Raw genomic sequence first — 27,991 nt, forward strand, 5'->3', positions numbered from 1 at the left:
TTGCCCTGGTCATGAGATTCCTCAGAAAGCAGAGCCTCCAACCACTCTTGTAGCAACCATACACCAAGTTAAGGAGCTACAGTTTCAGAGCACTAGCAATGAAATATGCCTGCTTGATGTTGGAAATACACCTCCTACTTCACAGAAACAAAAACTGTGGATTGTCACATTTAACATGCCAGACTGTTTTGATTCCAAGAGCTGAAAAGCAGAAAATGATTCTGTTGAAGGCAGCCTCAGCCTAAGCCATGCCAAACTTTTCTTTGGGAGTAGAGGGAATCTAGGGAAGTGAGACTGAGGAAAAACAACAAAAAGCAGCGGCCAGCAGTTTACCTCTCAACAGTACTATGTAGGTTGCTCAGATCACTTTTGTTAGTTTCTTGTCTTTTTCTTCTGTTCTCCTTTCTGTAAATGTTAAGTGCTGCATCCAGAAGTGTATTCTGAATCTGCACAGCAGGGAAAGTACTGCAAGGTTCAGACAGGAGCTTTGTATCCTGCTGTCTAACAGATACCTCCTTCCTCAAAGGAATGTCACCTGTTCCAGAAGAAAGAACCAGGTCAAATCAGTAGCCACTAATGTTATATGTAACACAGATTCATATATCTGCTATTAAGAAGGGAGTAGTTATTCTCTCACCTGTTTTACTTCTTTTCTGCCCAGTGGACTTCTTTTAAGCAGGTACTATCATGCAACTGATGTCTGCCAGCTCTACTCAGTGAGCAGAAAGACAGGTTTTTTATAGCTCTAGCTGCAAAGCTGGATAATAAAATTGCATGTATTTTTTCCCCCTTTTTTAATGCTGGACCTTCATCCTGTTTGGTTGCTTATGCCATGTGACCTGGAAAACGATAAGCTGAGCAAACTGCTGAGAACTCAGTGTTCGATATTTTTATGATTTTATTCAAAATAGTGGTACTTGCTATTCTTTCAAATACAGCTAGGATTTGGCTATGTTCACCTGGCTGATTTTCAGAATGTTGAGGTAATATGTAGCGGTATGTATTACATTCAGCTTTGCAAATCAGGAGCAGACCTTTAAGGGGAAACAATGTTAAGTGCAGATGAATTGTAAGGAACCCTTGAGAACAAACATTTTACAGAATCATTTATTGCACAAGAACTGAGATTCTAGTAATTTGTGGTTATGTGGGAAATTCACCACAGACCACTCTTTAAGATTCAAAATCTTTCAAATCCATGCTGGGATCTGAAGAACTCAACAGTGCAGACAGCTGAGTGATACACGATCCTGAGATAGTAGTCACTGTGTGTCATTTCAGCTGTTACACACCTGAGTAAAATTTGTTTTCTTCTGTTACTAATTGGTGCCACTAGGCATTGTGGTATTCATAGAGGTTCCAGTGACAATGTGGAGATGGAGTTTTGAATTTATTTTTTTCTTTATGGTGTCAGAGGGAGTAAAATAAAATTCTGGGTCTATGTTTGAAAACAGTCTCAGTTTTAAGTTCAACCCAGCTGTACCCTGAGGCTGAAACATGTCCATGTTTTGGCAGCAGAGAAGACTACCATATGTTGCAGTGATAAAGAAATTACACTGATGCCAATCTCTAAAGTCAGACATAAAAAAATATCTAAGAGAGTATACTTGCAGCAATATAAGCTTAAATATATATGAAGCACAAAAAAAGCATAACAAGTCTATATTAAGGATCATTTTTCTGTCTCTAACAGTCATGCACTTTATAGATACTACAAGCTGCAATTCACTATTGTTCTTGAGAGAAGGATATAATCCATAAATCCATTCCATTTCTCTGTTACACAGAATTGCTTGCTGTCTAGCTCCCAGCTTTCAACAGCCACAGCGCAATTCCACTCTTTGAGTAAGTTCTTACATATTGACTTGCTTTTAGTGAGTACATACTGGGCATCAATAAGATTTTTTTTTTATCAGCCATTCACATCAGGCCTCTAAATGAGAGCATGGATGTGGAGCTCCTGAACATGGCTGGCAGGAACATGACACATTCTTTCTTTTTTTAAGGTCATTATAGAGTCTTGGTTTATAGCTCTCGCAGGTGACATGGCTTTTAAAATTGCCAATTAGCTTGTTTCAAAACCAGCAATATATCAACTGTCTTTGATCACAAAAAGACTATTTGTGCATATTGACATGCATATAATAGAATCTACTATAAGATCTGTTATAGGATATATATAGGATGCAGGAGTTCCAAACCACACCCAGTACAACTTAATGTAGAAGAAAATATCCAGTGCAAAATACTGATCTCAATTATAAATCTTGTTTTCTGTTGTAAACATGGAAGCTGCCATTTCTCGTTGCTGAAAGAGGGCTGCTGATGATCCATAATGCTCACTGGCTAGGAAGCTTTAAATTTACTCCATTTAGCAGTATTCTGAAACTTGTTTGTGAGATTGTTAAGTTGCTGAGAATAGACAGTGGGTTCCACCAGCATTTTCTTGTTTTGGCCATTTGTGTCCTTGAGCCATAGAAATAAATTATCGAGAGAAAATAAATTTGTTTTGAAGTAGAAGTTTGTGTTTTCTCTATATACAACTTTTCCTTTTCCACTTCTTCTCTTAAATTCTCACTGTATTTTTAAGCAGAGAAAAAAATCACTGGTTGTTTCTTCCTGCGAATTGCCAGAGTAAGGCAGAGATCTCCAAAAAAGATATTCACTCGCTTCATGGCCCTCCCATCTCATCAGACACAGTAGAGTATTTCTTCTTGCTACTCTGAAACTGTCAGGTTAGCTCCAGAATAATTTCCACCATTGGTGTCAAGACATTTAATGCTGTTCCTAATCCACATGTATGCTCCTCAGTCATCCTCAACAACTAAGTTTTAATATCAAGTGGCAAGGCCTTAATCTGTGATATTGTTTCAGACATGTAAGAAATTTCTGAGTATAGGGAGACTACCTATCATTTACCTTGTCACATCTGCACTGTGCAGTGCAGTAAGGTGTGATCATGGTTAAAATGGTAAGGCTCAAATTAGCCCTGGAACAAAAATAATGTTTAAACAACAGTTTTGTGTTGCACATGAGTTGACTGGCCTAGATAAGAAGTTCTGTCTTTATGACCCTGTTCTGAAAAACAAATGCTTAGTATTGCATTGCATCAATACCAATTTGCTTGAAGCTCAGAGAAACTGCATTACTGCACAAAAAGCAAAATGTACACCTGTTCATTCTCTGAACTGACCCTACAGTTTTCATTGTCTGCTCTGCAGGCTGAGGACTGTGGTATTTTAGGCTCCTTTAATGGACACCTTAAAGAATAACCATTCATCTGCCACTGGGCTTAGCTAGAGGTCAAAAGTGTTTTGGGCATTGTTAGCTAGAAAAGGTTTGGGATCCTGTGATATGACATGCACATAAAATGTAATGTGAAAGAGTATTCTGGATGGAGATTTTGGGGATCTGCTGCTTTTCTGTTTAGAGCAGAGATCAGAAAACAGAAACTGACTCCTAAAGAAATCCAGTGGCAGGATATGAAATCTGCTCAAAGCAACTCTTGAAATAGTAAAGTGATGTTCAAGCTTGCTGAATTGTATGAGTGGCTCACTAATCGCTAGACTTGTTTTAACTTTCTCTCCTTTTTCTTTCTTTCTTTTTCTTAATTTCTAGTGTGTAGCTGAATGTTCTTCACTATTGTGAGACCAGTTGAAGGGCAGAAGCTCCCAACTCCTCAGTGACAGGAGGCAAGGTTGTCACTGAGCCTCACTGCAAAGCCCAGTACTACATCCCATCTGTAAATCACACCGATGCTTTACCATCCTAAACTGAATCCTGGTTCCCGGCTTTGTCCCTCTGGAAACCTTTCCAACGTTATTTCTGGTCCAAAATCCCTCTTCCCCCAGCTCCGCCGTGCCGGGGGACACGCTCAGAGCTCTGCTGCAGATCGCGAGTTATTTCCCAGGCCGGCTCGGGCCTCCTCCCCGCTGCTCTCCCTCAGGACGGCCTCGGCGCGCCCTTGCCGCGGTGGGCGCCGGAGGGCGCTGGGACAGAGCGCGGTGCGAGCGCAGGACAGGGGCACCGACGGAAGCACCTACAAGGCACAGGCCCGGCCGCTGCGCCCTGCGGCTCGTCCCCACCCCCGGCAGGTGCGGCTCAGCCGCGACGGGCTCTGCGGGGGCTCCGGGGCCGCCGCTGCGCACTGGGCGGAGCGGGGAGAGGAGGGGAAGCTGTTCAGCTCCTCCCGCTCCGCCACAGTCGCACAGCTGGGCCGGCGGCTCTGCGGCGCGGGAGCTCGTCCCTGCGCCTCGGCTGTCGGAGCGGGCTGCGGGCACCCGTCCCGAGGTGAGCCAGCGGCCGGCGCCGCTCCGGGCCGTAGGCGGCGGGCAGCCGGAGCCCTCGCCGGAGCAGCCGGAGGTCGGGAGAGCGGGGAGGGTGCGTTTCGTCGTTGCTACGGAGACGGTCCGAGCGGCGGCGCCGACCCGGGCAGCAGCCGGGGGACGGCCACGGCTCGGTCGAACTCATGCGGTAGGACGCGGCCGGGGGGCGTGAAGTGGGGTCGGCTCCGGTCGCCTGGCCGAGCCGGGCTGCCGTGCTGCGGGACCGAGCGGAGCTGGGCGGGAGCCTCGGCTGCGGCCGCGCAGGTGGCGTGGCAGCGGCGGCTGCTAAAGCGGAGCTCCAGCGGGCGCCCGCCGGCATCTGCCGCGTTCTGCCGCCGTCCGGGCTTGCGGCCGCTCCACCGAGCGGCGAGATCAAGCTGAAGCTCCTTGCCGGTGTTTAAATACGCCAGGTCTCCCCCCCGGAGAGGGAACTCCGCTCTTTTTCAGCTCTTGCGCTTCTGGAAGATGAAAGCTGCAGTACCAGCAGCTTCCAAGGTGTATCTGAGGTGATTAAATAACTCGGTGGGAGCGAGGAAAGGCTTGGTGCTCAGCGCCGAATTTCGCATTGGAGCAATCTCTCCAGACCGCGGCTACCTCCGGCGGTGCGGGTTGCGGAGGGCTCGGTGGGGGCTGAACTCCGCTGCCGAGCGCTCCCGGCCTGGTGGGCGGCCTGCGGCTGCTGCGAGCTGACGTGACACGCTGACACGCGCAGGCTGGACGGTATGGTTCCCAAGCAAGTTGGGTTAGTCTTGCGTGCATCAGCGGTAATGGCAACGCTCTTTAAAAGGTCAGAAGCAGAGCCGGGGTGAAGAATTACTGCAGCTGATCCGCTTAGATGGCACTGTTGGCAGGGGCAAGGTGTTTAAAACCTTGCTAGAGGTCTTCATCCGAACCCAAAGTTTATTATTTAAGTGCAGCTTGGAGAAATTGAGCCATACATGGAGCAAATAATATGTTTACCACCATTGCTTTAAAATCTCCCAATAGAGAGCTACACAGCATGATTTTGCTATGTAGCAAGGTTCACAAATGAACACAGAGAAATTTTTACTTAATGTTGGAAGCGTTTAGGGAGAAATGCTTTCATCTTTTGTCTGCATTCCTGAATGTGAATAATTTGACAGAATCTGTACAGCTCTTTGCCGTGATTATGTCTGAAGCGCTAAGCGAGGTACGGTTTGTGTGAGAAACTGTTGCGGAATAATAAGCTCTTGCTTTAGTAGGTCACTAAAAATAATGCAGTCACACCAATTAACACCTCTTCGGCATAAGATTTATATATATATTTTTTAAGATACAGTATTTAGAAAAATACCATTAACATTGGGATTTGTCGTGCATGTGAGCAAAAGAAGTCTCCAATTTTTCCTGTATAAGCATGCATGGAGAAAATGTACGTTTGGGTAGTTGTGGGGAATATAGTTCTTGTAATACCTAAAAGGGTGGCAGTAGAGAGGAGAAAGACGTGTCTAGGTTTCTTCAAAAATGAGCCAGTTTGATTTGCTGATATATCTTGCAGTCAATTCCATGACCAGGCAGGTACTTCTAAGAAAGGGAATTTTGGTATAGAAATTGATGTGCTGTCTTTAATGCTTAACAAATTAGGATGGTATAGGAAAAACACAGGATATCTTACTAAGCATTTTCTTTGTTGTTGGAAAACCATATGATATTCTAAAAGTAAAAATATCTATGTAAACAAAAAAAAAGATCTGGAAGTTTTGTGTTTGTTTTCAGTTTCTTGTTTTCTTGTTGTTATGTTTTATTGGTGTTTTTTTTTGTTGTTGTTTTTGTTTTTGGTTTTTTTAGCACAAGCTCAGAAGTGTCTGAAATTGAAATTGGCAAAAAGTAATTGGAAAATGTACAGTTTTTCCTCAGCTGACAAACTCACGATTTCTTGGCATCCACAAACTGAGCCGTGATCTCACTTCAGTCTGTCTTCTTCGTAAGGATGTGAGCAACAAAGCTTGAGGTGGCAATCCCTGTTAAAAGGTCTGTGTATTCCCTACATTAATGAGTGAATTTGGCTCAAGATTGGTATTTCAAGACTCAAAAAACTCAGCATCAGAGAAGTTGGTTTTTTTTTTTTTTTTTTTTTTTTTTTTTTTTTTTTTTTCTCCCTCCCTTTGATCATTCTGTTAATAATGAGGGAACCAGTGTACTTAGAGTTCACCTGAACTACCTATGGAAAAGTTTAGTTGAAACTTTAGCAGGGGGGTATTTAGGCTTGTATAGGCCTGTTCTGCAGGGGGTGCTTGCAGAGTTAGGTGAGCTGAGTTTGACCAGGGAGAATACAATGTTCATTTTAAAATTTCTTTTTTTCTCAGTTTTTTGGATACAGAATGTGTTGCTTCTGCCTGAAAAATTAGATATGGGTAAAACATAACTTCTATGACACAGCTAAAAGGAGTCTATTCAGTATGAAGTTCATAGCACTGCTGTGGTGTTTTTGATTGATTCTGCTTAGCAGAGTGTGATTGACTTAATGGTCACAGTAGTACAGGGAAATTATTATAAATTGGATGAGAAATTAGAGTTGGATGAAGTGAGAAATGAAATAAATTTTAGCTAAGAAATGAAATAAATTCTTAGCTAAGAACAGTTGGCAGTGTTATCAGGAGAAATTAACCAAACATGACTGTCATCCACTGTCATTATGGTAGCCACGTTGTCGTTCGCTTTATTTCTTTTTAGTATAAAAAATTATTCTTCTTATTTCTCATCCACCTAAGACTTCTGTATGTCATCTGCCAGTGTGCTGTGCGCTCTTGGACCTTCAATTAATCCAGAACTGATAGGGAAAGGGGGAAAAAAAGAAGCAAAACAAAAACATGCCTTAGTTGAGTGTTTGCAGCGCAGTTCTTTGGAGACAGAGGAACAGTGTCGAAAGATAGGAAGTTACAGAAGTGTGATTTTAATGATGTGTTTATTTATTTCCTCTCCACAAAAAGTACTACTTGGTTGTCCTGGTATATCTTCCCCAGTTTCCTGATCTGAGATGTATCTATTACAGTGAAAGATTCATAAAATCCTTGAGACAGCAAGTTGTGTTCTAACTTGGATGGCATTTTTACTGCTTCAGATCAAATTAGGGTTGATGCTACTTGTCTCATTCCATATGCTTCTGCAATTGGAAGAGACTGTGCTTCTAAGTGGGATTCTTAATTTTCTAGACTTTTAGTAACTTGATTTCATAGGAAATTTAGAAATTATGCTATCAAATTTTGATCTTTGAGAGTAGAGAGCAGATACTTTTCATGGTTCTTTTTTATTTAAAAAAAAAAAAAAAAAAGTATGTTGTCTCATGGATGCGATTTGCCTCTGATTGAATTTTGGGCTCGAAACAGTTTCTGTCTGTAATTTGAGAATAAACATGTTTAAGAGAGAATCTCATGAGGGATACTCCTGATGAATCAGTGGAGAAATTCCAGGGACTCCAGGAAAGATCAGGAGGCAGTTTCGGGACTAGAAAATGGAGCAGTGATGGTGGAGACTTTGAACTGGGAGACAAGGAGAGTCTAGAAACTTCTGACCCTAGCATGTTCCCACTTGGATCAGCCACTCTGGATCAGCCTGGCTTTTGTAAGGAGGGAGACATCTCATACAGGGCAGAGAAGGAGCTGCAGAATGTTGGGGACAGGGGCTAGCCTACAGTCCTTGTGATCTTCAGCACCCATTGGAGAACTTTGTGCAGTCAGCTGAATTACCTTGCCAGGAGTGGAACTGGAAGAATGCTTTATCAAGCTTTCATCACATTTGTATCTTAATTGCTCTTTCAGCTATGGAAAAACTTGGATGTAGAAAAGCTTTGATGCTGCTGGTAAGTCCCTTACTAGACTTTGTGTGAACCAGCCATGCTTGGCTACCTTCTGGGAAGGAGTTTCATATACACAGGATAGATGAGCTGAAGTACCTTCTATGCTCCATGCTGTCAGTAGACAGCTAAGTCACTCAAAGGGCAGATATCCTGTGGGATCAGGCAGTGTTGTCATCTGCATACGCATGCCTACATTGCTTTCTCTTCAAAACTATCTTTCTCAAATGGCTGGAGAAAGGAAAGGTGTCATTTCAAATAAGTCCTGGTAGTGAATGGCATGCAAATTCCCTTCACTTTCATGTGGATACAAATTTATCCACTTTCTTATCAGCAGTCAGAGATCTCTCTGTATTGAGAAAGCAACAAAGTAAAGTTATGAGAAAATAAATCAGAGGATTTCAGAACATCAGTAACATTTGGAACTGTATGATTCTTTGTAGTAGGTGACTACTCTGAACAATTATGTAAATTGAGAATGTGTTTTGCCAAAAGTTCTGTAGCAATATGCTGCAGTAATGTTGAAGAACTTTAATTATAGGAGAATGAGCTTTATAGGGAGATAAATGCTGTAAATATTTTGATTCATCAGTACTTAGAAGTTATGGTTATTCTGCAGTGTCTCTTTTTTGCAACCATCTGTCTTTGTTTTCCCGACAAGGATGATATTATAGTGGTGGTTTTTGACAGTGTAGAAGATGTGATGTTACAGCCTAATTTACTGTTGTTTTTTTTTGTTGTTTTTTGTCTGAATGTTGTGCTTACTCAGGATGTGTCCTAAGAATGTGTATGTGTACTCTTTTCCCCCCTGTTGCCTAAACCCCATCCTAGATTTTTTTAACCTATTTGTGCTTACCTTCTCCTTTAACTGTTCAATAGGAATATGCTTCAAAAAATTTTCAGCATCAGTATTTTGGGCAACAAGGGGCTTTTCCTTTCAAGGTATCATATCTAAGAATGGCTGAGATCTATTTCTGCTGTCTTGGTAAGATTTGATTTATATCCCGTATGGGTTTAGAACAAACAAACAAAATAAAAGACCCACCAAAAAACCTGGCAGGTTAAGTGAAAACAACATTGCTTAGGTTAATAATGCATTCTAAAGTGGACATGAGCAAGCTTATGGCCTTATTATGTCTGAAACATTCTCCATCAGGGTTCACTTCAGGTTAAATAAAGTACATAAAAAGGGCTACTGCCCTTTGTAAGCTAAACTAGAACTCTACCTGCCAAATCGAGACACAACAGATACACACTGATGGTTGAAAGATGTCATCAGAATATATAGGATGCATTCTTTCCAAGTTTTGTTTTGAAACTCTGTTCTCTAAAATTAATAGCAAATTTTTTTTTTTAGAATATATATGTACAAATTACATTTATATGTGTATATTTTAAATCTATTTTTTTCCCAAATTATAAGTAGAGAGTGGTTTTGAATGTATATCTTTTTCTATCTAGCACAGGGTTTACAATGGTATCTTCAAATCAGTAACAGACAGTCAGAGGCTCAGTCCATGAGGGAATGCACCTTTCGCTTGTTTTTTGTCTTTTCTGTATTATATTTAGTTTTGAAAGCCCTCTTTCAGTCAAAGTGACCTTTATTTTAGTTGCATTAAAAAAAAAAAAAAAGGAAAAAAAAAAAAAAAGGAAGAAAAAGAACTGAAGTGATGTTTCTGGAAAAGTACAGTGACTTTGACTTCAGCAAGCTGTGGAGATCAAACAAGATCTCAAAAGCTAAAAGCTGAGCTTCTTTAGTGGGATAATAGCGTCTGTGTTGGGGATGTATTCCTCAGCTGAACTTTTCATTCTTTTTCTCCATTAGCAGAAAGCCCAGACAAACAAATAGGAAGGGAGCAGGGCTCCTTTCTGGCAAATCTTAGTGCATCAGAACTGCAGAGCGTGCTAAAAGCTTGCTATACCCCCACTGAGCTTCCCACCTTCAGTGAGGTTACATTAAAACATGCCCCTCGTCTTTTGTGATTTGTGGTGAGTTTTGCATGCAAGTACATCTGCTGTATTGGCTTGCAAGAAAGTGCACAGGAAATTGAATGATGTAATACAGCTGTGAAATCTCATGCATCTTCTTTTAGTGCATGGGTTTTCATCTTCCTTACAGGGTCACAGTTAAAAGCAGGAAAAAAACCAAAACGTTGCTGAAAAGTAAGAAAGAACTGAGTGTTCTTTGCATGCATAATTATGGAGGATGACTATGAATGGAGAAATAGAAATGGGAGTGCATTTTTACAGCAAATAAATCAAACTGTAAAATGTGGGCATGTCCAGCCATCTGATACATGCAGTTCTCTTGTACCAGCGTGACTGGACCCTCAAGGATGTATGCTGTTTGGATGCAAATGGCAGAAGAGACACAGTGGATATGAGAACAACTCATGCACAAAACTAGCACAGTACATACTTTTGCAGCTTCATATTTCCACAGTGTTCTGAGTCTGTCATAGTGCTCTGAACTATCTGTAAGGGTGGAAAGCTGTTAGACAAACCGAATTTATCATATCTTCTATTTATAAATAACTGTTGTACGCTGGGCTTATACTGATTTAGTGGTGCTGTTGAGTAAGTGAAAATAATTAAGGATGTAACACAGGCATATCCAACCTGCAGGCCACATGCAACCCTGCCCAGCCTGTCCTGCTGCCCCCTGCCCCATACCATCACGAGGGTGGCTTGGTCCTGCTGATTGGCCCAGCCCCCAGGCAAACGTGCTTTGCTGAGCAACAACCAAACATCAAACATTTGGCCCCATCTGAGCTGAAACCAGAGCGCAGGGAGGGCACAGTGCAGTGCTAACTGAAGTTATGACAAATAAGTTTATGGAACTTGATACATTGGCTAAGCATTGTCTGGTGAAAAGCAAAAAATATGCTGCCGTGCTTTCTGTTTTGGTAAAGGAATTTGAGAAAGTTTTCAAGATTGCAAAAAAATTATCAAATTTTTGGTATATTTGCAACTCTGTTTTCAGTTGACATGAATACTTGCCAGTTTTCAAATGGAATGTATGGAGTTGTGATCAAAAACCTGATCAAGTCTCTTTATCAGACTTTTATAAGCTTTATCTTACTGGAGAAATATATCTTATTTCACAGTCAGGTGTCAAGGATGAAGCACAGAAAGAATAAGATTTCATTTAAAATGTCTGATGGACACCTTGAGAGCTCACTAAGAACTGCAACCACTGCTGTCAAACCAGCCTGATGCATCTTTAGCTTCACAAAAACAGTCACTGATTTTATGCTTTTGTTACTCTCATTTTTGTATGTTTTAATTTAAAAACATTAAAAATCAAATTTTTTAACTTTTATACATTAAATATAATATATTATGAGAGCTGCTCTGAAAGTAATGCCTTCTATTATATGATTTTGGTCCGTGATATCAGAGGTGGATGTTGGTGGTATGACTATAGGAGCTGAACCTTCTCACCAATATCCCATTGCATTTTGTTGCCACATGACAGATGGCAGCAGAGGGACAGTGACAAAATGGAGTCTGACGTGAAAGAGTGCATGAAGCAAAGGTGAGCAATTGAATTCCTCCTTCTGGGAAAAATTGCACCCACTGACACTTGTTGATGGTTATGGAGACTGAAGACTGAACGTGAGAACAGTGAGGCTATGGGTGGTGTGTTTCAGCAATGGTGACAACAACCGTGGGTTACTTCTTCTGGTACAGACTGTTCCGAGCACTCTTGTTCATTGCTAGTAAAAATGCGTGGCTAATGGTGGTGACTGTGATGAAAGAGTGTTTTGTAGTTGAGAATTTGCTCTATCAAACAGTGTTGTGCTCTTTGTATCTGTTGTAGTTTCCATGGAGATAAATAGGAGGCATTACTTTTGGAGCAGCCTTTGTAGATGTAGCCCTAGACAATTTCTCTTCACTCGGTGCAGCCCAGGCAAGCCAAAAGATTGGACACCCACACTCTAACAGCTGGGCCTTGTCAATTGTAATTTTCCAATTTAAGACAAAAACCTCCAACTTTTCACCTGTTTGGATTTGCGTAGCACAGCTGGTGGAGCACATTTATTATTTTTTTTAATAGTAGGTCATATGACCATAGTGACCTAATGATAGGGGAAGGGTAGAAGGGAATTGTTTGAATATAACTGAATATAATTTTTGGGAAGGAGTAGTAAGGACTAGGCTTCCAGGCAGTGTCTCTTTTGCTTAGAACTGATGAGGTCACAGGAATCTAAACATGTGTTTGTTTCTTTACTAATTATATTTCTGATCCCAGTTATTACTCAAAGATTAATAAATGTTAGAGTTGATCTCTTTAGGATTTTCTTCCTTAAAATGGAGGCTTTTCTTCAAATAAGTGTATCAAGTTGAAAGGGATGGGGAAACACTGAAGAAAATCTTGAGCTGTAATTTGCAGCCTTTTATCTGAAGAAGAAAACAATACAACCCAGCCCCAAAGCAAACAAACAAACAAACAAAAATCACTATCTGTTCTCAGTTGAGATTGCTTTCTGTCTGTGTGTCTGTATGAGACATGCATTTTGAAACTGTCAGAAGAAATGGAGTTTCTCACAACATTTAAATGAATGGATTTGTGATCCCTTATGCTCCTTGCCTGGATAGATGGATGACAACTGGATAGAAGTTGCGAATTAGTCTGTCCTTATATTTCTATCATGATTTGGTACAAAATGTTCTGCAGCAATACCAGTGTAAGGTGCACTCCATCTTTCTTCTGTTGTGCATGGTTGTGGAGGTGTGTTGCAGAGTAGATCACCAGCTCTCCTCTTAAAGTTGACCAGTGTTGTGATCGGCTTTGAGGAAAAAAAATAAAAAATTTAATATTAGCCTCAGATAATTGTCTATATATTTCTAAGGCAGACCAGGCAAGAGAAGGAAGCGCAGGGCAACTGCTTTGCCCAGGAATTAATATATACAGACTTGACAGTGTGTGGGACTCCAGGTGTTTGATGTTCTTTTATGTAGTAAGGCTAAAAGCTGTTAAAGGTCGTGTTTTATTTTTTTCACTGAATTGAAGTAAGCCAGTGTTTTTGCTGCTGCTTACCGTAAATAAACGGAAGAGTGTTTGGGAGTCCTGACCAGCTTTTGTGTAGGAGAGCGCAATCATAACAAACTGCTTCTGTGAGAAACTGAAAACAAATAAAAGATGAGCTGTTATCCCTGGTTTACAAATGCAGTAGAGATGCTGCTTGAAGAGTAGCAAGTTATTTTAAAACATGGAAGCCCGTTGTTTGCAAACCTGGGATGAATTTTGATAACACTTTGTGTTCTCCTGGTTTTGGTCTTCAGAAGATCTCAGCAAAGCCAGCGCAATGATTTCAACCAACTGGACTCAGAGAAGAGCGAAAATCTAAGTATTGCATTTAGCGCTGCCAGAAGTTTTCTGACACTCCCCAAGGAATTTGCAAGAATACCGTAACACTTTCTCTATGTTTCTAAGAGTGTTACTAACCATTCACAGTGCAGCAGTCAGCTGTAGCAAAAAAAACCCCTTTCCCCTAACATTAGCCTAGGTACAAGGAGAACTCGGAGGACTTAAAATCAATGAGATTTCCTACACCTTTGAAATTATTTTTTTGTATAATTTTTTTGTTCTTGGCATATTTCAAACATTCATTATTTTTAGTCCAACATTACACAGATGATGGGTAGGCATTATTAAGACAAGCAGAATATTTTCAGTTGTGTGGCCAAATGCTGGATTTGTGCATTAGTGAGAGGTGGTGGTTGTTGTTGTTAAGGTATTAGTTAATTAGTTGTTAAGTGACACCAAATCTCCAAATCACTGTTCCACTTTTTACTTTGTTTCTACTTTTTATGTTTTTATTTTTACTTTACCTTTTGTGACTGAGTAATGTCTGAATATTATGGTAGATAATAATTCACAACTGCTGCATTTATGCAAATATATCTGTGCTCCATAAAAAGTTTCCAGCATGAAAAGGTAAAGGCTCAGGCTGGAAGTGGAGCTGATAAGGTGGTAATAAACTCACGCCTGGAGTTGTAGCTTTTTCTTAGTTATAACCTTCACAGAGCAGAAACTTCAGCAATCCCAGAATCTTTACTGGAAATTTCCTGTTTGTGTGATTCTGCTTGTAACCAAGTGGCCTGGAAAACTGAGGCCACAAATCAAATGTTTTTGTGACTGCAGTAGTAGGAAAAAGAAACACAATCGTTTTTATGGAAGGGTTGATACTTTCCACATGTAAATATCTTTAGGACATGCAGATTGACTGTGCTGCATAGAAGTATCCTCTTAGCTTTGAACAGAGTAGCAAGGGCCATGGGGTATTGTTAATACAGTGTTTTGTGCAGGTGATGTGTTGAGAAACCTTTCTGATATCTCAGCATTTGTTCAATTCAAGTGAGCTGCTGATGCTCAAAGACTTTCAGAGTAGTAAATTCCAACGCAGATTCATGAATTTTGTTTTCTGTCTCAGGTGTGGACTTCAAAGATAATGCTTGCATAATGGTAAATAGAGGAAATACTCAAGCCCCAGCAATATTTTTGCCTTGGATTTTGGTATTTCATAAATATGTTGAGATCATATAACTTTTCACTCTAGCTAATCTGCATTTTATACTGTATTGGAAGTAGGTGGCAAGAGCCTTTGTTTGTCTATCTCAGATTCATATAAACACAGAGGTAAAAACTTGCATTTGTTTTGCAACTTATTATATTTGAAAGGCCGGTCCTAGAGGTGATGCAGCAGTTTCTGTCTGCTCACTGACTGGCAGCACTACCAGATCTAAGAGTTAGACTGTGGAGATCTTTTAAACCTATTTTTTTTTTCCCAATAAGTTTGTTAATATTTTAAAAAGAGCTGCCTTCTGATTAGGTAGTATTGCCAGGTAAGAGAAGGAACTCGGCCAAACCTAGAAGTCAGCATTTTGATTACAGTGACTTTGGTCATTTGGATGCAGTCCTGCATTCAGTCCTTTTTGGCTGCATTCAGTTGTTACTGTCCAAAGATGGAAAGAAAAGGTCAAAACAAACCATTAAGTCTGTGCTTAAGATTCTGATCATGCTACTCAGTTCACTGGCAAGGTGAAGAGCAGTCTGTCCCCCCTGCAAATCCTCAGATTCAGGTTTTTTTTTTTTTTTTTCAAGAGAAATCAAGCACCATTTAATTATCCAGTGCAGATCTATCTGCACTGTCCTTGGACTTGGTCATTGGAAAGAGTGGATGGGTACTTCAGGCCAACTTTATGCCAATCAGCACCTTTTTGGCCAGTGTGTCTGTTTCCAGTTCAAGACATTGATGAATAGCTTCATTTGTTATATTATTCAATGGCTTTTAATCTCAGTGTTGCCAGCCTCAAGCATTCAAGCAATAGAATTCAATTCCCAGACATCAATCATTAAATACATTCAGACACTTTTCAGAATAATTAATAAGCCTGTTACACTGTTTTCAAGCTTTCCTCAGCAATCTTGAGATTCTTTGTTTGAAATGAAAGCTTCATTTCAGGTGCAGGTGTTTTGGTTTTTTTCTTTCTTTTTTTTTTTTTTCTTTTTTCTTTCCTTTTCCAGGTGCAGGTTCTTTTTTTTTTTTTTTCTTTTTCCCCCTTTTTCCAGGAGCTGTATTTGGTGGCAAGGAAGGAAATAACTATGACTACTTTATTGTGACTTATTCTTACTTTAAAATGAGTATATTTCTGTTTATCTCTTATCTTTGACTGCAACAACATATTTTTTCTGGTGACGTTATTCTTCCTACATCTGTCTGTGTCAGATTGTGCTTTAGAAGATATGTTGGCTGTAGTGAAGATGCTGTACTGTTGATTTCTCTGGAGGTAGACTGGCATTAACATATTTAAATGTTACTGTTTGCTACGGAACAAACTTACCACATAAAATAGCTTCCGTATGGATTGGGGGCCAGGAATCTGGACTGACGAAGTAGTTACTGATGAAAGAAATCTTAAATTATTGTGGTATGGTGTAGAGTTCAGAAGAATACAGTGAAATACAGCAATTCAGACTAATCTCAGGCAATTTAACTTTTATAAAGCTTATGAATTTTCTTGCATATTAAAGAAGCCATGTGAAATAGTATTCTTTTGTTGGATGCATACAGTTTGATTTGGTATTTCTTTATGAAGTAGGTTCCTTTATGTTAGAAGAAGTTGCTTTTGCTTAAATAGTTTATAACAGCTGGAATCAAATGCTTTACACTCAGGAATGATAATTAAGAAGGTAATCTCTGATCATTCTGATACGAATAACACTTAGTCTGTCTTAAATAATTTAAAAAGTTTAATGTGAGATCTCTGTATGTAGCTTCCTCTGAGATTAATGTCTCTTATACTTGTATCTCATGTAGTTTCTGTGGAAGTAAATAAAAATAACACTATATGATAGAGCAAATTCTCAGTTACAAAGCACTCTTCTCTAGCATAGTCACCACCACTAGCCATGCATTTTTGCCAGTGATGAATATGAGCCTGCATGCCATGCTTGTAAAAATGAGCACCAGCGGAGGCGACCCACTGTTCCATGGCTGCAGTGATGGCATGAAAGAAGTGACTGTGTGATAGACAGTCAGTTGTAGAAAAACCCACTTTGGAAGAGATCTTGAAAGATTATCAGGCCCAACCTTTTGTGAGAAAATCAAACCTGGATGAGATTATCCAGCACACTGTACAATTGCATCTTAAAAACCTGCAGTGATGGGGATTCTACTGTGTACTGGGGGAGGTTGTGCAGTGATTCTGCTGTTAAAAATAAATAAATAATAAAATAAAATAAAAAATCACTCTTATATGATGATGATTAGTTGTAGCCATTGGCCCTTGCCTTTGCCATGCAGTTCCTTGTGAAGAGACAGCCTTTACCCTCTTTGAAGCTGTCTTTAAAGTACTAGAATACTGTAACGAGGCTCCCCATGTCTTCTTTTTATGGAAATGTGTAACTCCTTCAATTTATCCTCACAAGACAGATTCTCCATTCCTTGAATGGTTTCTGTGCCCCTCCTCTGGACCCTCTCCTGTCTGTCCAGCCCTTTTTTGAGTTGGGGTATCAGAACTGGACACAGTGCTACAGGTACAGCCTGTCAAGCCCTTAGTAGAGTGGGACGATTACATCTCAATTTCTGCTAACAGTACCCCTGTGGGTGCAGCCCAGCACTTTGCTTTCCTTGCTGCAGCAGCATGCTACCAAATCATGTTCAGTTTGAAGTCCACCAGGGTGCCAAGCATGGATTCTCTCCACAGAAATGCTTTTGTGGGCTCCTCTGAACTGATAGGAAGAGAGTGAGTCTTCCATTCTGAACTTTGACTTCTCCAAGGACTTCAGTAATGTTAAGGATGACTAGCTAACATGATAGTAAGATTTTAGATAGCTAGATTTTAGTTAGTTACTGAAGAAGCAATGTCTTAACTTGCATTTAATGATTCCATACAATGTCCTTATAACTTTAAAAAAAAATATGTATGTATATATACCTTTTGCTTAGGAACAAATGCTCCTAGAACCGTTTACATTACATTTTTCATATTGACAGGTATTCTGATATTGTTTCAGCAAAGCCGGGCTCCAGACATTTACAGATAATTGTACTTGGCAATGCTTAGATTTTTCTAAATACAGTGGGTTTCTAATGACTGGCATCCAGCTTAGGAAGTTGAGTTAGGCATTTAGGACTATCTCCACAAATCATCTTCTGTTTGGTTCAATCCAGAAAAGGTTTTCACAGAACCTTGAGGCCTGTTGAGAATCCTAGTTCAACATCTGGGTAGTGACAGAGGCTTGAGAACAAGGATTCTCAGCAGGCTGCAAATTATCTGTCTGTGTATGAAAGAAAAACAAGATGTCTAAAATAGCTGATGCAAAAAGTCTAAGGTGTGCCTTACTCTTTTGGAAGTAAGCAATTAACTACAGCTTTCTAAGTCTTTCAAAGGTGCCTAGATTCACAGAGCCCTTGTGAACAGAGGCAGCAATTTACATCAGAAAACAAGTGATGTACTTCTTTCTTTTAAATTTCAGCTTCTCTATTTCTTAACAAGCAATTTAAAAAAGATCTAAGAGCTGTTGCTACAGCACTCGGCTAATAATTGATCTGGGTTCGGTCATCCATGATGAGGATTCAAAACTGTTCCTATCACCTCCTATGAAGAGTAAAAATAATTGTAGAATTACAAAATATTCAGAGTTAGAAGGAATTCACAAGTATTATTGAATCCAGCTCCTGGTTCTGCACAGGACAACACAGTACTCAAACTCTGTGGCTGACAGCATTATCCAAATACTTCTTCAACTCTGGCAACTCAGGGTTGTGATACTGCTGTGGGCAGCCCATTCCATGCCCACCACCCTCTGGTGCAGAACCTTTCCTTATCTCCCATCTGCCCCCCCCTTACACAACTCCATGCTGTTTCCCTGGGTCCTGTCGCTGTCCCTCTGCTCCCTGTGAGGAGCTGCAGTCGCCATGATGCCTCCCCTCAACCTCCTCTGCTCTGTGCTGAACAAACCAAAGGACCTCAGCCACCCCTCTAGACCTTTCCCTGTCTTCATTGCCCTCCCTTGAAAGCTCTCTAATAGTTTTATGTCCACTTATATGGTGATATCCATAGCTGCACACAGTTCTTAAGGTCCACAGTAGTGCAGAGCAGGATGATCACTTCCTTGACTGGCTGGGAGTTTTAAGCCTGATGCTGATATGGTTTACTATCCCTCTGTGAGTGCACTCTTGGGTCAGAAGGAAAGTAAGAGATGTTATCTATAATCCCATGATGAAGCAGTTACATTAGGGCAGGGGAACCTGGTTCTGTTCTGGGAGCTGTGCCTAAAACGTTGTATGGGCATGTTGAAGGTGGGACTGTAATACATGTTTCATGTACAGACTGGTTTACAGTCGTTAAGGAAATGGTAATTTGAGTGTATATTTTTTTTCTTGTTTGGTCAGTTGAGAACAAAGTAGATAACGAAATGCAGCTCTTGAGAGGTCGCCCATTATTGTACTTCTGCATGTTCCCATTGCTGTGATGAGGTTTTTGCTGACAACTGGGAGCAGATGATGCAATTCCTTGAGCTATCAATGTGACTGGTCTTTCTTTTGGCTGCTAAATATGTTGACAATTACTAGTAGTCAGATCTGCCTTTATTTATATGGATTTTACAAAAAATCTGTTGATAGATAACAGATGGGTTCTCCTGATGCTTTCCTTTATCTTCCAAACAGATCTGTGAACCATAACTTTTTCTAGTACCTTATATTATACACGTCTCAGATAAGACTTACCTGTGTTCTTTTCTGGCTTAAAGTTATATAGGTAGCAGGGACTGTGCAAACATGTCAGTGAGTGTGAAAAATAAAGTGATCTGTAGCAAAAGAGTAGTGTAGATGATGGAGAATCTACCTTTTGTAAAAAAAAATAGATGGTTTTTTTCATCTGCAGAAAGCAGTGTAAGGTGATGGGTTGGAAGAAACCATCTGCGAGTGAGATGACAAGTAAGGCAGATATCTCTGACCTGCATCCTGGGCCACGTGTGGCCTGGCACAGCTCACAATACAGCCACACCATTATGATGGCAGTTCTGTCCCACCAGGTGGTCCAACCCAGCCCTGAGTGTGCACCCACTGTTCAGCAACAACCAAACATCAGTGCACTACTGACATTGAGCTGAAACTGGGGCACAGGTAGGGTGCAGTGCAGTGCTAACTCAAGGTATGACAGGTAAGTTTATGGATTTTGATACACTGGCTAAGCAATTCATATTGGTTGTCTTTTTCATGGAAATAATTTGGAGGCATTATTTATGGATAAATCTTCATAGATGTGGCACTGTACAATTCCTCTTTAGTCAGTGTGGCCAGTGTAAGCTAAATGGTTGGACACCAATGAAATAAGGGATTGTAGCATTGTCCTTCCAGAATGACGTAGGCTTAATGCTTGGTTAATCTGTAACCAAGGTGCTTACAGAACTTCAGAATGAAACTTTGATTTAGGGAAATTCTAGAATAAAGAAGATACGGTGCAGGTGTGCTGAGAGGCCTGAAGAAAGAGGAGCAAAAGAAGTTAATCGCTGCAGATGTAGTTATGCAAGTCTGAATGATATTGTATAACCAGGATCACAAGTTTGAGACTGTGTGTAGCGAGAAGCATTGAAAATGACTTCTGTAAACCTCTGCTATCTTGTATTCCCTCTGATAAGGTCTTAACAGCATGGAATTTCAACATACGGAGTGATCTTTAAAGTTATCATTGCATGTTTTACTATGACAGTGTTAATGTATTCGTATGTGTACAACTGATACTGTAGATAACCTCTGGAAAAATAAATCTCACAGTTGTCTCTGTTTTCCTAGAAAGAAACAAAGTCAAGTATCAATCTGTCCTGTAGGTCCTGTAAGATTATAACATTCTGATATATGTTATGTGTTAGGAAACAGTAATGATTAGGACAGTCTGCCACAAGGTGGGTGAGAAAGATTTTTGGAATGAAATTTTACTATTTTCTTATTTATTCTGATTGACTCATTATAGTTTGAAATTTCTCTTTTGAATTAGATTTTTTAATACTTTAATAAAATGTCTTTTCAGTATAAAAGTGTTTTTAATCACTCCAAGTTCATTATAAAGAAAGAGTCCAAATTAAATGAATCTACTTCAGAGCTCTAGTTAAGTTTGGGTTCTGGCACCCCTATTTAAAACTGTAAGTCAATTAGAAGTGAATAATACTGAAAGCCACATGTAAAAATTCCTTTTATACTTAAAGCAGCTGGCAGGTATCCCTGTAATACAAGTTTATGCTGCAGTGGCATTAACCAGACTTATAAGAGCCACTCATTGGCTTTATTTTTAACACAAACATAAACCATATGAAATAATTCTGCTTAGATTTGTGTGGTGTTTGTTTTGTTTTGCTTAATAAAAATACAGAGTTCCTATGTTAGGATGTATTTGAATTAGAAAAATCCAACACTTTTCCTTATAGTTAGATGATGATACACAACCTCCTTTTGAGCACAGGAGCACTTAGCTTCTTATCTTTTCTACTGTTTTTAACTTTTTGGAGGTTTAACTTCTTAACACTTTTAAGTGGCAAATTGAAATAACAAATCTAGAAGAACTGTGCTGATCACATGAAACAATAATAGAATTGGAACCATTCTAATCATTGGCACTGAGCTCTGCTGCTGAGTAAACTGTTACCTGACCTTATCCATTATAATGCAGCACAGTCAGCAGAAAGTTAAGGCAGCTGTTGTGCAAACACTTCTCTCCAAAGAAGATGTGAAGCACATATTTATATATTCCAAAATCTAAAGGAAGTGGACTTCAATTGATTCTTTGGGCTGCTTTCTTTAAAAATTTGAGGGTGTTCTGGTTAGTTGGTTGCTTTGTTGGTTGTCGGGATTTATTTATTTATTTGTTTGTTTGTCATGACCAAGTTTGAATCTAAGATCTCTGTCTTTGGCTTTCTTCTCCGTACATTCCCAATCTTCACTACTGAACTGAGCATGCAGCCTTCTTGCCCAGCAATTACAGTTCTTCCCAGCTGGCCTTTGGCCTCTCTTCCTGTGACTGCAGACAAATTCCTCCCTTCTTCTTTTATTTTATTCACATACAATTCTCTGACATTAACATGCACTATTAGACTGCTGGAAGCAACTGCAGCTGGTTCACATGCTCTCCATCAGCACTTGGCTCTTTATCATCCCCTCTTCCATCTTCTCTCCTACTCCTCATCTTCCAGCTATCTTGACCTTGTCCAGATCATTTTTATCATCAAGATGAATGGTTCCCAAGTTGCTTAGAGCTACTAGAAATCCTCTGGTGTCCTCTTCTCTTTGCAGAAAGGTATTTGAAAATAGCTTTGCTTTCTTTCATTGGATACTGGAGGAGTAGTCAGTAAGCCAGTTATGTCTTAACAGGCTTAGAAGCAACTTCTGCTCATCCAGAGCATAATTTTGTCTTCCGTTTTAGATTTAAAGGGCAAATTGCTTTTTTTCGTTGTTGCTGAGGAAAAATTTGAAGTTATGTAAAAGCTATGTAGAATCATAGAATCACTAGGTTGGAAAGGACCTATTAAGATTGTCTAGTCCAACTGTCCTCCCATTACCATTGCTACCACAAGCCTCTAAACCATATCTCGTGGCTCCTCAGCCAGATGCCTCGTGAACACTGCCAGGAACAGTGGCTCCACCACCTTCTTGGGCAGCCATTCCATTGCCTGACCACTTTATGAGAGGAAAGTTTTTCCTTATGTCTAACCTAAACTTCCTCTGGCGCAACTTGAGGCCATTTCCTCGGGTCCTGTTTGTTGCCTGGGAGAAGAGGCCAAGCCCCTCCTCATCACAACCTCCCTTCACGAAGTAGTAGAGTGCAATGAGGTCTCCCCTGAGCCTCCTCTTCTCCAGACTAAACAATCCCAGCTCCCTCAGCCGCTCCTTGTAAGACTTGTGCTTCAGACCTCTCACCAGTTTCATTGCCCTTCTCTGAATACATTCCAGGGCTTCAATGTCTTTCTTGTAGTGAGGAGTCCAAAACTGAACACAATACTCAAAGTGTGGCCTCAACGTTGTACTCAGGTACAGGGGGTGATTACCTCCCTGTTACTGCAGGCAACACTATTTCTAATGCAGGCCAGGATGTCGTTGACCCTCTTGGCCACCTGAGCACACTGTTGGCTCATGTTCAGCTGAGCATCAACCAACACCCCCAGGTCCCTTTCTTCTTCACACTCATCCAGCCACTCATCCCCAAGCCTATAGCACTGCATGGGGTTGTTGTGGCCAAAGACTAGGACCCAACACTTGGCCTTGTTGAACCTCCTCCCATTCATCTCAGCCCAGTGATCCAGCTAATCTAGATCCCTCTGAAGGGCCTCTTTACCCTCAGGCACATTGACACAACCTCCCAGTTTGGTGTTATCTGCAAAGTTACTGAGGGTGCACTCAATCCCCTCATCTAGGTCATCAATAAAGATATTAAACAAGATGGGCCCCAGTACCAACCCCTGGGGGACACCACCTATAACGGGTCGCCAGCTGAACTTAGCTCCATTAACCACTACCTGCTGGGCACAGCTCTCTAGCCAGTTCCTTACCCAAATGAGAGTATACCTGTCCAGGGCACAGGCAGCCAGTTTCCCCAGAAGAATACTGTGAGAGACCGTCAAAGGCTTTGCTGAAGTCTAGGTAGACTACATCAACAGCCCTTCCCTCATCTACCAGCCTGGTCACGCAGTCACAGAAGGAGATGAGGTTGGTCAAGCATGACCTGCCTTTCATGAACCTGTGCTGGCTGGGCCTGATCCCCTGGACGCCACGCATGTGCAGTGTGATCTCACCCAAGATGACTTGCTCCATAACTCTGCCTGGTACCAAGGTCAGACTGACAGGCCTGTAGTTCCCTGGATCCTCCTTACCCCTTCTTGTAGATGGGAGTCGCGGTGGCAAGCCTCCAGTCCCCTGGGACGTCTCCAGATAATCAGGAGTGCTGGTAGATGGCCGAGATCATCTCAGCAATCACCCCTGCCAAGTCCCTCAGCACCCTAGGATAGAGTGCGTCCAGTTGCATGGACTTGTGACAGTCCAGATGGAGGAGGAGCTCTCTAACAGTCTCCACCTGAATCACTGGGGATGTATTCTGCGTAGCATCCCAGACTTCCAGATCAGGGCACAAAGTGCCCTGAGGATAACTGATCTGTCTATTAAGGGCAGATGTAAAGAAGGTATTGAAGACCTCAGCCTTCTAGTCCTCAGTGGTCACATTCTCCACTGCATCAGGTAAAGGATGGAAATTCTCCTTGGTTCTTCTCTTACCACTGATATAAGGATTTCTTATTCTCTTTTACTGCAGTGGCCAATCTAAGTTCAAGATGGGCTTTTGCCTTCCTAACTTCCTCCCTGCATACCTTACCTCCTTGTAGTCTCCCCAAGTAGCCTGTCACTTCTTTAAGAGGAGTAATGTAATAAAAGAAGATGCTCTCTTTCATCCTTACCTTAAATAGAACTTCTAACTTCATACAGAGCATGTTTTAAATCATCAGTGTCTGTTACTAAATGATTTCTAATGACATTTGAAATTTTATTGATATATATATATGTATCTAAATATTCACTATTAGCTGATCCACATCTCATGTTCTTTGTTCTTGACATGTATTTATAAAAGACAAAAAATAATATAGAAAGCCTGTCCAAGGTGGTTCCCAAGTTAAAAGTTTGCAAGAACTTTGAATATTCTCACAGCTCTTGTTGTGCTTTGTGCAAAGCATTCAAAAGCTTTGTGCTAATAACTGTGCCCTTTCTAGGCCAGAGCTTGAAACTCAGGCATCTGTATCTATAGATAATTACAACAAGCTCTAACAAGTGCTTAATATGAGCCATCTAGCACTCCACAAAGTATTTTTTGGAATGGCCTGAGAGTTAGTTGGTGACTTTTCAAATTTACTTGTTTGGATGTGGCAATGTTATTTTGGAGGCCATAAGCGACCAGATGTCTGCACAGCCTGGACACAATGGAGCAGGGACTGGCACTTAATGTTGATGAAGTTCTCCCTCCCTTTTGAGAGTGGATGTTGGTAAAGTTATTTACCCTTCCAATAAAGAATTGACTAGATTTTTCTTTGGACTGTTAATGAATGTATATGAAAAATAATTACGTTAATTTAATGAATACTATGTAAAATTCATACTGTTTTTGTGACCAGTTGCTCAATAACAAGATTAAATTGTCAAATTGTGAACATGTAAGCCTATAGCTATCCTGTTGTAATACTCATATGATGTGCAGAAAAATGCTGATTGGTTGTACTCTTATGTTCCAAGATAATTTGATTTAAAGATAAAATAGCCTTTTTTGTAGTTGTAGTACTATTGAAAGTACACACAGACAATGCTATTTTAAATATACTCTGAGGGGGAAAAAGACTATTTGAAATATTTTGGTCACTCTCCTGGAGATATAGGTTATCTTGAAGTATAGTTCTGTCACCTGTGGCTGTGGAATGATGTTCTTAAAGTCATGTTTCCTTAGCTACTGATATTTACAGCCTTTTTCTTTTAAACTTTGAATGCTCTTTTTACGCTAAAAAAATAATGAAGGAAGATTATAAATCCCAAAGAGATATATAAATTCTTTACGCTTTTACTGAAGTAAATATAAATGACAGAAATAATCAGTACTCAAATTCTTTGGTGTACTGATGGACAATTGGCTGAATATGAGCCAGCAGTGTGCCAATGAAAGCACACTGTGAATATGAGCCAATGGCATCCTGGCTTGTATCAGGAATGGAGTGATGAGCAGGACTAAGGAAATAATCCCCCCATGTACTTGGCATTGGTGAGGCCTCACCTCAAGTACTGTGTTCAGTTTTGGGCACCTCAAAGAAAGGACACTGAGGTGCTGGAGCAGGTCCAAAGAAGGGCAACAAGGCTTGTGAAGGGCTTGGAGAATATGCCCTCTGAGGAGCGACTGAAGGAACTGGAGCTGTTTAGTTTGGAAAAGAGGAGGCTGAGGGGAGACTTTACTGCTCTCTGCAAATACCTGATCAGGGATTACAGTGAGGGTTGGTCTCTTCTCACTGGTGACAGGAGAGACCAGGAGAAATGAACTCAAGTTGCTACAGGGGAGGTTTAGTTTGGATATCAGGAAAAATTTATTTGCAGAAAGGGTTGTTAAGCACTGGAATAGGCTCCCCAGGGAGGTGGTTGAGTCACCATCCCTGAATGTGTTTAAAAACCATTTGGATGTGGTATTCAGGGACATGATTTAGCGGAGGGTTGTTAGAGTTAGGGTAGTGTGGTCAGGTTATGGTTGGATTTGATGATCTTTAAGGTCTTTTCCAAACTGAGGAATTCTATGATTCTATGATTCATTGAAAATGCCGTTAATAGAACTTCAGTTACACAAGGCAGTCTACAGTCCAGAAATCACTTATGCTTTTCTTATTTTTTTTCTCTTTGCTTAAAAACATTATAATCATACTTCAAACATACATGTAAGAAGCAAAAAATCATGTAGACTAATTGCCACTATTGCTGCTATCTACTGTGCTGTATGCCTCTCTCTGTCATGTAAGTATTCTATATGTAGATTAAAGGGGTTTTAAAGCCATACCCAATTGTTTTTGATTCTCATTACTCTAAAGAAGAATGATTGCTGTGTTCAATAAAAGCACCTTCGTGGTTGTGACAGTTGAAAATTCAGGCTTATTTGAGTGAGTCACTGATAAAGATGACAGCATCTCAGAGCACACCTCATTCTTGTGCGCCCATTTCAAAATTAGTTTCTCTAGTAATCAGCAGAAATAATTATGGTCTTTCAAGTTGAGTTTCTGTTACTCTGTGCTATAAATCATTCTGACCTCATTTGAGTCTTCCACACTTTGCAACAGACATGTCACTTTTCCCAGAAGAAAAGTGCCTGGGTTTAAAGATCAGATTTTTAAGTTTATTTCTAAAAATCCACTTAATGCAAATGAAATTCCAGATGAAAATTCAGTAACTACTAAGTCTCCCTGTCTTGTCTCTTCATGGGTTCTACAGGAAATGTCTTGAAATCATACTTTGTCAGTTCTGTGCCATCAGTACCGTACATTAAAACTAAAATGTCATACAGATTTCACACAAATTCTTTATCATGGCTGCAGACAGAATGTATGATTTAGTTGCTTCACTTTGAGAGAGCTTTGTGTACTTTTTCCCCAGCTTTTTAGAAAGGTGAGAAGATAAATTATAGTGTTGTTCTCCTAGCCATTCTAATAATGACACATAGGTCAGCTGTATAGAATGGCCTTTTGCCGGATAAACGATTAGTATGACAGCTTCAATGATAGAAACAGTAACTGGCTTTGAAAAGCTAGGTAGTGATACAGAATGGTGTCACTATTACATTCAGTAGTAGTGCACTTTTTTTTTTTCTAAAATGTGAAACCATTAACATACATCTTGAAAAAAAAGCAAGTTCTTGGAATTTATTGAACTCCAAAAGCATGGCTTTGTGTGGAACTGCAAACTGTTTCCTTGTTCATGTGTAGTATGACACTGTATTCAGTTTTGTCTGCATATGTTTTTATCATCAGCATGCCATTACCTCTCGCTCAAATAGCAGTGTGTATAAAATAAGCCTTAAGTTACAGAGACAGCCATAAGCTTTGCATTTATTTTCATCTGAACTGCTCTTCAGAGGAAGTGTTCTGAATACTGGTGTGTTCAGATACATATGCATATGAATGCATATGTAAAAGTTTTAGTTCTACATGTACATCCTTTACCTCTGCGATTTCATTTTATATTTGTGATTTTAAATTGTAATGATTTAAGATCTTAATGATTTGTGGTAATTCGATAGTGATGGTCTCTAAAATTCATGATTCTAATTGGCGGTAGCTGACAGGCTGAAGAAAGCAATGGCATGTCCAGTACCACAGGAAAATAGATTGTAGCTAACCAGAGGAGTATAATCTTTTAGTTTTTCTGTGCTTTTACTTAGTTAGTTTACTGATTTTGCTGAATATTTCCTTGTTTTAACTGACTGATGTTTTTCCCAACAAATCCAATTTCTCATTTTCTTTCTCCCTCGGTATTATATTTTTTTACTAAGTCTAAGTCTTTTTTGTTATGTTTTGTGCTATGAATGTTTTCTCTTGGAAGCCACTGTCTAAATGGATGGATGAAGAACTCACAGGTGACTAGAGTGTCACTGACAGCATTGGGCAGTTTTCCTTACAGTTGTGATGTTCTTGAAAATTTTTGTATGGAATCAGAACACTCTTTCTGTTCTCGAAGATGTTAAAGGGAAAAGTAGTGTCTTCTGGGCAAACAAGAGAAGTGTATTAACATACTCAAAGGACTAAGTTTGTTCTTCTTTTTCTTGTTTCCAAATGTTTCCAAAT

General features: G+C 40.2%; 1 protein-coding gene across 3 annotated transcripts in view; it reads left to right on the forward strand.

The window, feature by feature from the left end:
* Positions 1-4,112: 4,112 nt before the first annotated feature.
* KLHL32 (kelch like family member 32) overlaps positions 4,113-27,991 on the forward strand; it is a 119,639-nt gene continuing 95,760 nt past the window's right edge. The window contains exon 1 of one of the 3 annotated variants that reach the window (XM_052687295.1): positions 4,113-4,290. The gene's annotated coding sequence lies outside the window, so the exon portion shown is untranslated. Of the gene's footprint in view, positions 4,291-6,173; positions 6,318-27,991 lie in introns of those variants that run through there. The other 2 variants (XM_052687059.1, XM_052687125.1) reach the window with 2 other exon arrangements.

This window comes from Tympanuchus pallidicinctus, unplaced genomic scaffold (assembly GCF_026119805.1).
Source record: "Tympanuchus pallidicinctus isolate F22 unplaced genomic scaffold, pur_lepc_1.0 scaffold1, whole genome shotgun sequence".
NCBI lineage: Eukaryota > Metazoa > Chordata > Aves > Galliformes > Phasianidae > Tympanuchus > Tympanuchus pallidicinctus.